This window comes from Tiliqua scincoides, chromosome 14 (assembly GCF_035046505.1).
Source record: "Tiliqua scincoides isolate rTilSci1 chromosome 14, rTilSci1.hap2, whole genome shotgun sequence".
Classification (NCBI taxonomy): Eukaryota; Metazoa; Chordata; class Lepidosauria; order Squamata; family Scincidae; genus Tiliqua; species Tiliqua scincoides.
In genome coordinates, this window is record NC_089834.1 from 20001 (window position 1) to 32500 (window position 12500).

The 12500-nt window shown below is 49.1% G+C and overlaps 1 pseudogene; it reads right to left on the reverse strand.

The window, feature by feature from the left end:
* Positions 1-185: 185 nt before the first annotated feature.
* On the reverse strand, positions 186-305 carry LOC136634605 (5S ribosomal RNA; annotated as a pseudogene).
* Between the last annotated feature and the right edge of the window lie 12195 nt (positions 306-12500).

A 12500-nucleotide genomic window follows, 5' to 3' on the forward strand; every position in this document is an offset into this window, starting at 1 on the left:
TGGCAACCTTCAGTCTGGAAAGACTACGGTATAAGCCTACAGCACCCGGTATTCCCAGGCGGTCTCCCATCCAAGTACTAACCGGGCCTGACCCTGCTTAGCTTCCGAGATCAGACAAGAGCGGGAGATAGTGTTCAGTATAGGGAGATGGCTGGCAACCTTCAGTCTGGAAAGACCACGGTATAAGCCTACAGCACCCGGTATTCCCAGGCAGTCTCCCATCCAAGTACTAACCGGGCCTGACCCTGCTTAGCTTCCAAGATCAGATGAGATCGGGCATGTGCAGGGTAACAGTTGCTGCAGTCTAAACCTACTGAGTTCCCTCAACTATCCCTCATAGGGCTTGTTCTCCAGCCCTGTGATCATCCTTGCTTCTCTTCTCTTCCCTGCACCAATGTCCAGGCACTTCAAGAAAAGGCACTTTGCACATGCTCATAATATTTTCCTTTATTAGCATCAGTCAATATTTATACTGAGACATATAACCATACCCAGCAATGTATATTGAGAGCCAGGGATGGTGTAATGGTTTGGAGTTGCCCTTAGGCCTGGAAGATCTGAGTTCAAATCCCTGCACGGCCTTGCAGCTTCCTGGGTGACCTTGAGCCAGTCACTCTCTTTCTCTCTTTCTTTCTCAGCCTCGTCTACCTCACAGGGTTGTTGTGAGAACAAAAGGAGTGAAGGAACCACGTACGTCACTCTGAGCTCCTTGGAGGAAGGGCACGATACAACATGTGAAAAATAATATAAATAAATATCCAGAGATGATACATTTAGGATGGGTGCGTGAATGTGAAATATTCCATAAATAGGACACAAAGTTCAGCCCCCCCCAATGTACTTTATCTCTTCTGTATTCCCCCAATATATATTTTTTTTCAGGAGTCCCCGGCATCAAGGAATGATCCCATAGATCAGGGGTGCCCAAACCCCGGCCCGGGGGCCACGTGCGGCCCTCGGCGACTCTCAATCAGGCCCTCTGGGAGCCTCCAGTCTCTAATGAGCCTCTGGCCCTCCAGAGACTTGTTGGAGCCCATGCTGGCCCGATGCAACTGCTGTCAGCAAGAGGACAACTGTTTGACTTCTCACCTGAGCTATGGGACAAGGGCTCCCTCCACTACTTGATGTTTCACGTCTGTGATGCAGCAGTGGCAGCGAAGGAAAGACTGGCCTTGCTTTGTGCAAGGCCTTTTATAGGCCTTGAGCTACTGCAAGACCTTCATTCATTCATATAAGTTCCATCTCTAATGTATTCATTTATGTAAATTTATTGTAAATTAATTCTTTTTTCCCCGGCCCCTGACACAGTGTCAGAGAGATGATGTGCCCCTCCTGCCAAAATGTTTGGACACCCCTGCCATAGATAAATGTCCCCATTTCAGAGGGTGGATTGAAAATTGCCCCTCAAATCCTGAGAGTGGCACAGGAAAGCCATGTGCATCTTTTTTCCAGGGCTGCCACCATCCCTCCCTGTCTGAAATCTTAGCAGGCACGCCAGGATCCTTCCTTCTCATCCCCAACTGTACAGGTCAGCCTGAAATGTCACTGGGAGCTTGTAAATATTTGGAGACGCAACGATCTCCATTTCCAAAGCCAACGGCATCCCTGGAGAGACAACAAAGAATCTGCGTTGCTCTGTCCTTCATGGAATCAGAGCCAGGGAAGGGACGGCGGAGGGCAGCCCGGCTCTCATGCTGTGCACACAGGAGGGGAATTAAGTCTTCTCAGAGCAGCCGCAATGCATATTTCATTGCAGCGGAGAGACCCCTCACCTCTGACCCAACGGGGAAGCGTTCCTTCATCGACAGCTGCAAGAAAAAGACCTTGAGCAGCAGTGTCCCAAAAATGGCACGTGCTCAGATTCACAACAGAGTGCCAAGGCTGGGTTGCTGGAAGCCTTTGCACTGCACCCAGGGCTGGGCTTAGGATCTGTGGGGCCTTTGCACGGCACCCAGGGCTGGGCTTAGGATCTGTGGGGCCTTTGCACTGCACCCAGGGCTGGGCTTAGGATCTGTGGGGCCTTTGCACGGCACCCAGGGCCGAGCGTAGGAGCTGTGGGGCCCAATGAATGACATTTTTATGCCCCCCCATCTCTGCGGGCCTCCCCTACTCATCAGGATGAGGTACCAAAGCCAATTGGACCCAGGGATGGGCCGGAGGGAGGACTGTTCTCCAGAAATACTCCACTCTCCATGATCTCCTTGTGGCACTTCGACCATATATATGAGAGAGCCCAATTATCACACAGGGACAGCCCAATTATAATGGGGAGGGGGAATAAAACTGCTTCCAGGGGTGGCATCCAGACCATGGACCTTATGTTTGACACCCTGCGGCTGAGGACACTCCACTTGCCGCCCCACTGTGGATTCCAATTTGGCCCAGTTGGTCAATTGCCCTAAAGGCCAGCCCTGTCTGCACTCCAATGGCTCCATCCACTCAACCCCCCAATTGTGTACACCAGTGATTCCCAAATAATTTCAACTGGCGGCTCCCTTGACCTACTAGGCCACTGGCCAGGGCTCCCCATTAGGGCTACAATCCTATACATAGTATAGGGTGGCGGGTATTTTCGTGTGGATTCTGCAGCTCTCCTGACTGATTTCTGCAGCTCCCCAGGGAGGCCACAGCTCAGAGTTTGGGAACCACTGGTGTACGGGGTGTTATTGCTACAGCTGGTGCTGGGGGGGGGGCGTTTCAAGGCTGGTGCTGGGGGGGGGGCGTTTCAAGGGTCAGCTTGGCCAGGTGGGTGTTCAACCAGTGCCCCAAGCCTGCTGCCTCCTTCCTTCCGGCTGTTCAGGTTGTCGTTTCAAATTCCAATGTGAATGAGCGTGGAGAAAAAGTCCAATCGGCACAAGGCACACCATGCAAAAAGTTTCTACTTTGTCTGGAGAGACGTACTGGTTCGTCTTTCAATGGAAGCAGGAACGTTGGTCTAAAACGGATCCTTTTTTCCTTGGGGGAGTGTCATATACTTGGACTCACTCCCAGGGTTTTGGGGTGCTCAGAGTTGTGGGTTCTGAACCCTAGAGCCCTCAAAGATCCCTGTTCGGTAGTACTGCCACTGTAAGAGTACTCTACCCTGTAAGAGCCAGTGCCTCAGTCCAGGGACACTGAGACCCTCTAGGCTTAACTATATCCCTTGTAGGCACTGAGCAGTTCCTTTACTTAATGTCTCAGTCCTCAAGTTACTAGTCCACAATGAGGATTTTTGGTAGCTTGCTGAACCTTTGTCCCCAACAGACAATGAACCAACATGGTAAAAGGATTTTTTACTTTATTAAGTACATAGGTTACAAAAAGTTACAAAAGGCAGCAAATGCTAGAGGCATAAAAACTTCTAGGAAACATATCAGCATAAAACAACAAAGCTAACTGGCTATTATTCTCTGACTCTCACCTGGGTCAGCTTCTTTTGTAGATCCTCAGGCCAGTTACCTATGGGCCACATGGTCCTGGCGGGGCAGGATGTGCACCTACCACCTATCTCACCAAGAGACAAAGACCAAAGAACTTGCCCTAGGGAAGTGGGGCTGGATGCTCCCCTCTCAGCTCTTCCCTCCCCCCTGGAGATCTACAGCTGCATTCCATCCTTGATGGTCCTCTTTCTGGCTGCCTAGGTGGGACATTATCACCTTCCATTGAGTTGTAAATTCCTAGCAGCTAGGAAATGCAAGCCACTTCTGTGTTACTGTTTTAGCTTGGTTCAGGCTTTGCAATGCTACTAGGCCTAAACTGTACATATTCATGACAGGGAGCCCCTCCCCAGGCAGCTGGGTGAGTGGCCACAAGAGCGTCAAAGGCTGCAAGACCTGCTTGCCATGCCAATCTGTGCTCAACTTGGCCGCTTCCTCTTCTGCTTTGCTCCCCTCTTTCCAAGGCCATGGAAAGGGAGGGGCAGCACCTGCCCAATGACTACCTGAGCCAATGGCCTTAGTAGGCCCCCTGGATGTGCCAGCCTGGCTTGATGGCTCCCTGCAGGGGGTGCACCTGTTGTAAAACTGGACGCATTACAGGCTGATTAGCCAACTCAGCCAACACTCTAAGCATGCCTGCTCAGAAGAAATCCCCATTGAATGCAATGGGGCTTACTCCCAGGTAAGTGTGTATCGTATTGCAGCCACAGCCTCTTGCAGTCAACCGTGAAGAAGTCACCGTGCCATCGGCGTGGGTGCCGTAGGACATTAAAAAACACAGCCACAAAACCTAATACTTTTTATGCTGGCTTTCATTCAAATCCAAGCCAATATATGAGGGTCTGCTAGCGGGACTTAATATGAAATAGACTGCCTCTGAGCTTTATGGATGTTGTCATATGAAAGCTGACTTCCAGTGTCTGGGAAGGCAGTGCCCTGCTAGTTAAGAATTATTGGCAGGAACTGGCAGAAATAGCATGTGACAGGATATAAATTGCCATAAGATGTGCCCGCAGTTTCTGCTGGGACTTTAGGGAGAGGCAGTTTAACGTAAAGATAAATATTTTATAGGAAAACTTGCTGGTAGCCTCTGCACCAGCTGTGGTGGGTAGAACTGGGTTTGTTATTATGAATATTTTTTTGAATCTGTATTATAGCGCCAGGGTGAAGGCCTCCAGGCTGGATGGATGTCGCCCCCCCCCCCGAAGCAATTTATCTGGACCCCGTTATAATTGGGTTCTCCCAGTATGATAACTGGGTTTTCTCATCTCCTAACCCATTTCTGCCCAGCCCACACATTTGATCCCTATTGTATATATTCAACACTGGGCAGAAATGACGATCAGCCTGAAGAAAACACAGGTCATAGTTCAGGATGTGGACTCACCTCCCTGCATTACAATCTCTGCGCATGAACTGGGGGTTGTCCATGACTTTGTGTACCTTGGCTCAACGATCTCCGACACTCTTTCTCTCGATACCGAGCTAAACAAGCGCATCGGTAAAGCAGCTACCACGTTTTCCAGACTCACAAAGAGAGTCTGGTCCAACAAGAAGCTGATGGAACATACCAAGATCCAGGTCTACAGAGCTTGCATCCTGAGTACACTTCTGTACTGCAGCGAGTCATGGACTCTTCGTTCACAACAGGAGAGGAAACTGAATGCTTTTGACATGCGCTGCCTCCGACGCATTCTCGGCATCACCTGGCAGGATAAAGTTCCAAACAACACAGTCCTGGAACGTGCTGGAATCCCTAGCATGTATGCACTGCTGAAACAGAGACGCCTGCGTTGGCTCGGTCATGTCGTGAGAATGGATGATGGCCGGATCCCAAAGGATCTCCTCTATGGAGAACTCGTGCAAGGAAAGCGCCCTACAGGTAGACCACAGCTGCAATACAAGGACATCTGCAAGACGGATCTGAAGGCCTTAGGAGTGGACCTCAACAGGTGGGAAACCCTGGCCTCTGAGCGGCCCGCTTGGAGGCAGGCTGTGCAGCATGGCCTTTCCCAGTTTGAAGAGACACTTGGCCAACAGTCTGAGGCTAAGAGGCAAAGAAGGAAGGCCCATAGCCAGGGAGACAGACCAGGGACAGACTGCACTTGCTCCCGGTGTGGAAGGGATTATCACTCCCGAATTGGCCTTTTCAGCCACACTAGACGCTGTTCCAGAACCACCATTCAGAGCGTGATACCAGAGTCTTTCAAGACTGAAGGTTGCCAACAACAGGCAGAAATGGCTTAACGATGACACTTTCTACTCGATGATGTCACTTCCGACCTTCATCAGGCACCATGAATGCTGTTCATCCCATTATACGAAATGACTTTGACACCCCTGTTATAGCACGCGACACTTTGCACCAGTGAGAGAACAGGGTCATGCCTTGGTGCAGCAGTTCCCAGACTTACTGGGATCGCGGTGGCCTTGCACCTTCTCCAGCTCAGCCAGGTGCCGCTATCTTGGATCTCAAGATCCAAGATGGCACCCAAATCTCATGAGATTTCGCAAGATCGAAAGTGCCGGCACCTGGGAGAACAGCGGCACGTGGGAGATCACTGGGAACATCCTGTGATGCCGCTGTGTGTGGCCTCCCACACTTTGGGAACTCCCGCTTGAGGGATTTACAGTCTTAGAGCAGTGATTCCCAAACTGTGGGCCGGGACCCACCAGTGAGTTGCACCCCGATTTCTGGCGGGTTGCGAAACTGACAAGCTGATAGCTGCCACGGAAAATGTATTGAGCCCTATGGAAAAAGTAGACAAGCAAGGAATTGTGCTCTGTGACACTGGAAAACCCCCTCTTTGGGGATTTCTTGCATTTCTTAAATCACTTTCTTTTATAAATAAATGAAGACAGGGAACAAAATTAATTACACTCATTGCCTCGGGGCCCATAAAAAGCTGGTGCCAGAAAGCAGAGTGCCAGCCTGGCTTCTCCCCTTGGCATTTCTGCTCGGGCCCGCATGGTTTGCTTTGCATTAGCCTGGTTGGCTTGCTTTACAATTCTGCTTTGCTATTTCACTGCTGGCTCAAAGACTCAATTACTTCCGAGCCCAGACAATGGCTTTCCCCTTGTCTCTGAAAATGCTCCCTGGAAACCCTCCCCCAGGATGACAGGCTGGCAGGAGGTGGACTCCCACAATCATCTTATCCTTGGGTTCAGCCGTAACCTGTACGCACCCGCCAGCATTTGTCTGCTACCCTGGGAGGAGCATCGGTTGCCTCGCCAGATATCAGCCAGGCGCCACTGTTGTGGCGCGATATCAGCAAGGAGACTTGGAGGTCCCCCATTCTCAGGTGAGGATCTGTCCCCAGATGTTAAGGGCAAGAGAATTAACTATGGCAGTGGTTCCCAAACTCCTACAGGGGAGTTGGGAACCAGGTAAGGGGGTGTGTGTGTGGGTGGGGGGGGTAGCGACAGTGCTGCAAAGATTGCGGCACTGCCTCTGTCAAGGGGCTTTTCACTTACCTGGGGGGGGCAGAACTGGCCTCCTGCACAACCCTGGAGGCTTCCAGTCCCCTCTGATCTCCACCACAGCTTGTTTACAAAGCCCCTTATCTCCGACCTAGAGCTATTTCCTGTTCTCCCCAAAGAGATTCAGAGGGGTGAGAGCTGCCAGGACCTTGCAGGAGGTCAGCGCTGTCGTCCCCCCCCCCCCGTAAGTAAGAAAACCCCTTGGCAGCAGCAATGCTGTCATCTCTGCAGCACTGTCTCTGCCATCGGAACAGGGCCACTCTCTTAAGGGGAATGACCTGCTGCTTCCGGTTCCCTGGTGGGTCACATGACCCACCAAGTTGGGATCCACTGAACTTTTGGCTATAAAGTCTGGTTGCATCATCACATTGGATGAAAAAAATCCACAGGGGTTTGTGCAATCGGTGGGTCAGCGTGCAGCACTAGGGAATTTGCATTCTGGACACTTGCGTCCCCAGTGGACAATTGCGTCCATTGGGGTCCCTGGACATTGCCTCCTTTTTTTTTGGTCATGCCAGTCATTTGCACCCCACCATAACTGGGCAACACACAAATTATAACCGGATAACAAACCCTGTTGCAGAATCCCCCAGGGATACAGAATCCGTGGATACCGGTGTCTGATTTTAAATGCCTTTCAACACACACAAAAAAAGCATCAAAATTGGGTTTCCTACCATTTCACAGCCAAACTGCGCCATTTCCAAGCATCTAGAGCTATTTTTTGGCCATGAAAGACCCACTTCCAGGTCATGCTGAGGTTCCTTGCTCCTCCCAGCCTTGCCCCACAATGCATCACCTTTTCATGTGTGTTTAAAGACATTTAAAATCAGACCCTGGTATCTGCTGGCATCTGCAGTGAGTAAAATTCACAGATGCCAGACTGACAGCTACCAGGGTGCCACAGTATCCCTTAAGCCTCTTATCACAGCCCTAACCCTACCCTTGTGTGTGTGTGTGTGTGTGTGTGTATTTTAAGTACATTTAATATAAATATACATATATGAGGACACAAATGCCAAAAGAAGGGACACCTATGTCTGCTACCAGGATGCATTTGACCAGGCACAGTGGTCTAAGATACAATGGTCCTGTCACTTCAGGGTACAAGTGGTGAAATTTTGCATGGCATGGTCTGATCTTGGAAGCTAAGTAGGGTCAGGCCTGGTTAGTACTTGGATGGGAGACCGCTGGGAATACCGGGTGCTGTAGGCTTATGCCATAGTCTTTCGAGACTGAAGGTTGCCAACCATCTCCCTCTACTGAACACTATCTCCCGATCTTGTCTGATCTCGGAAGCTAAGCAGGGTCAGGCCTGGTTAGTACTTGGATGGGAGACCGCCTGGAAATACCGGATGCTGTAGGCTTATGCCATAGTCTTTCCAGACTGAAGGTTGCCAACCATCTCCCTCTACTGAACACTATCTCCCGATCTCGTCTGATCTCTGAAGCTAAACAGGGTCAGGCCTGTTTAGTACTTGGATGGGAGACCGCCTGGGAATACCGGGTGCTGTAGGTTTCTACCATAGTCTTTTGAGACTGAATGTTGCCAACCAGACCAGACCGGGGATGATGAAAGCATGGTAGCAGACTGGAAGGCAAGCAAAAAGCCAGGGGAATAGCAGATACCTGGAAAACATTAAGGAGCCATATGGAGGGGGCTAGAAACTGGCTACCAGCAGCTTCTGGGTAGTCCCTACTCCCCCACTCGATTGCCCTGCCAACTCATGCTGTCTATATTAGGCTTCCATCTCAATTCATCTTCATCGCAGAGCCTGTAGCAGGGGGAGGAAAGCCTGCCCTCCCTCTTGTTTACACCCTTCACAAATATTTGCTGATGTCTCCGTCCCTCATTAGTCCTCATTTAGCTGAACTGTACATATTTAGCTCTCTTAATGTGGCCTCATCTATCACTCCCTCCTGCACCCTAATGATGGCTCCAGGCTCTCCCGACCTCCATTTATCTTGCCACGCAGTTACATCTGTCCGGGCGAGATTGGATTATCTGTGGTTAAGCCATAGACACCCCACAAGCTTGGGTGATGCGCCAACAGGCAAAATGGTGGCCTTCTCCAGAGACACAACTCTTTTCCTTTAAATTAAAAAAAAAATTGAAGGGATGAAACAGAAGGAACAGCTCAGGTTCAAACAGTGATGTTCTAAAATCAATACATGGTTCATTCATAAAAGGACTTGTGAGGTTTTAGTCCAAGAAGTTGCTATTATAAATTAAATTATGACAATTAAATTATTACTAATGGTTATATTTAAACTTTGCTTAAATTAATATCACTAAATTAATAGCTCTAATTAAATTATTAGTTAGTTGGCAACCTTCAGTCTCGAAAGACTATGGTATCGCGCTCTGAAAGGTGGTTCTGGAATAATTAAATTATTATCATTTCATCAATATGTTGTTGGCAACCTTCAGTCTCGAAAGACTCTGGTATCGTGCTCTGAATGGTGGTTCTGGAACAGCGTCTAGTGTGGCTAAAAAGGCCGATTCGGGAGTGACAATCTCTTCCACACTGGGAGCAAGTGCAGTCTGTCCCTGGTCTGTCTCCCTGGCTATGGGCCTTCCTTCTTTGCCTCAGACTGTTGGCCAAGTGTCTCTTCAAACTGGGAAAGGCCATGCTGCACAGCCTGCCTCCAAGCGGGCCGCTCAGAGGCCAGGGTTTCCCACCTGTTGAGGTCCACTCCTAAGGCCTTCAGATCCCTCTTGCAGATGTCCTTGTATCGCAGCTGTGGTCTACCTGTAGTGCGCTTTCCTTGCACGAGTTCTCCATAGAGGAGATCCTTTGGGATCCGGCCATCATCCATTCTCACAACATGACCGAGCCAACGCAGGCCTCTCTGTTTCAGCAGTGCATACATGCTAGGGATTCCAGCACGTTCCAGGACTGTGTTGTTTCATCAATAATTCAATTATTAATAATATCATAGATTATTATTATATTGATAATTATATACCACTCTTCAGCAAAAAAATCATTCACAAAGTGGTTTACACAGCAAAATGAATCAATACGTACATGGCCTTAATACCTTCCTAGGCTGAAAAGGGATGGAGAGGAGACACCAGCCATGGAAAAAAAGATGCCATGCTTGGGTGAGGAGGGTAGGTTGCTCTCCCCCTGCTAAATAGAAGAGGACACCGCTTTGCAAGGTTAGCAAGGGTGCCCAGTTAGCAAGGGTGATGCCAATTCAGAATTGAACCTTCTTGGTGACTCTTGTCCAGACTTGGATCTCTCTTCCTCCAAACCTAAGGACAAACTATACACTCCATGAGAAATACATGTTGGCCTTGCACTTTGGTTGGATTAAACAGCAGACAGGGTTCTCTGTCAGAATTGGGAGAATGGGATGTGGGGAGGGGGTGTTTAACCCTTTCCTGCCGCACCGTAGCCCTGCCGAAAACGGCTTCCCCAAACCTTCTGGGGCCTCAGGGATGGAAACGTCCAACCTTCCACCTTCTGAAGGTGGCAATTATAAGGGGAGGAAGGGCCACTGCCGAAGACGTGTGAGAGTCCAATGTGGCACTGGGATTCCAGGGCAGGGCTTTGCATAAGGGCCCCCCCCGATCATTGGGGGTGATTACTGGCTGGCATAAGAGTGTCATGGCCTTTCCCCAGTGATGGCAGCAACCCCACAAAACTCCTTCCCCATTGCAGGGTGAGTAGCCCACCCCCTGAAGACCTTCAGACAACCATGGAAAATTCCATTCCATTTCCGTGAGCACCCCGAATAAAAAAAGATTTATCCTTATCGTAACATTATTATTCCACGAATCACGGACTAGATGGCCCTGATGGTGCTTCTAACTCTATGGATGCAATCTTAGCCATGCTTACCATGGACAATAATTGGACTAACGTCTGAGTAGACCTGCCTAGGATGTAGGCTTCTAAATTATAGAGCATCTGTGGGGTTTTTTTAATGGTGAAAATGCAGTTTTTGCTTCTTGGGAGTTTTATTGATGTAATTGCATATTTTATTGGCTTTATGTATTGGAAGCCACCTGGAGAGCCATTTGCTGAGATAAACATTTTCAAACTAACGAAGCAAGAGCCAAGATACATGTTGAATTAAGCATGTATTTTCAGTCTTAAATGCCAGGTTTTTTTTTTCTGGTTAAAATCGGTTGATTTTTAACTGATCAGTGGGGTGTGCGGGGTTGGTCTGAATGAGAACTACTGTGGAGGTGGAGGGAGGCTTTAACCCTTTCCTGGCATGGTCCCAGTCCAAAATGGGACCCACATGCGCAGGGCCCATGAGAGGGGGTTCCAGGCGGCACACTGTGCCCAGGTCCAGGGTCAAAAAGGGGGCTTGGGTGCCAAAGGAAGGGGCCTGGAAATTTCCTGGGATCTTAAGTTTTTCAGTCTCACCTAGACTCGCTGCCTGCTGTGGGACTGCAGTTTTGGTACCCAGAATTTTCCTGGGATAATAGCAGGCCTTGTGGAAAGTGAAAGATGGGGACTGGGCTGACTGGGAGACCAGATGTTCCGGGCAGGTAGACTGGGCTTTGGAGACTTTTCCGACTCTCGACACCCTTCCCATGCCGTTTCACCCCTCTCTGCCCCTGTTCCACCTGCCTCTGTCACGGTCCTCCCCCCATTCTGTTTCTCCCCTCCCTCTTTGGGAAGGGGCCCCAAAGAAACTTTGTGCCCCCTGAAAAAAATTCCTCTTGTCGGCCCTGCCCGCATCTGCTTTTTCCCCCTAAGAGTAAAGCTCACTTACATTCTGCTCTTTCCACTACACACCAGAGATTGCACAAAAGCCAACGCTAAAGCCTCCTTCTACGCCTGTTTAACAAACATGGACTTCATCAGCTTTGATTTCCAATGTGAGGACTCTGCCTTTGATTAGCCAAAGTAACTGAAGTCATTGCACTAATCAGAGTCAAAGGTAAAGTTCATTACGCAACCAAATCCTAACAAAATTCAATCACGTCCAATTTCTCATTGATATTCTTCAAGGCCTGAACTTGAAAGCAGGTTTTTGCTAATTAAAATAAATACGTGATTAGTAGGTGGGCAGAGTCTCGTTCCTCAGATCGGAAAGGCTGGAGGAGGCCACAAACAGGAAAGCACTTGAATCTGTTACAGCACAGACAAAGGAAAAGGAAGATTGTTCTGTGCAGAGAGAGTTTCAAACCAGACAGTGTATTGTCTCAGCCTGTTATGTCCAGAAGCGATGCATAGGAACATAAGAACATAAGAAGAGTCTTGCTGGATCAGACCAGTCCAACTTCCTGATCTCCTTTTAAACTCCAGACACCATCACCGCATCCTGTGGCAAGGAGTTCCACAGACTAATCACACAATGGGTAAAGAAATATTTTCTTTGGTCTGTTCAAACTCTCCCAGCGCTCGGTTTCTGTAGATGCAGAAGCGCCAACAATTCCCAGAGAGCGGCCCAAAAAATTCTTAGAGGTTTGTGGAAATTCCCAGGAATGCCCAAGTACAGTACAAATTAACAAGCGCTTTCCATTGTGCGCATTGCTAAAATATAATTTATATTAATATTTACTCAGGTGAAACTAAATAGTAATGTCATCTTTCCGTACTTTAGGCAGTGCCTTCAAGGTTAAAACAGAACATGTTT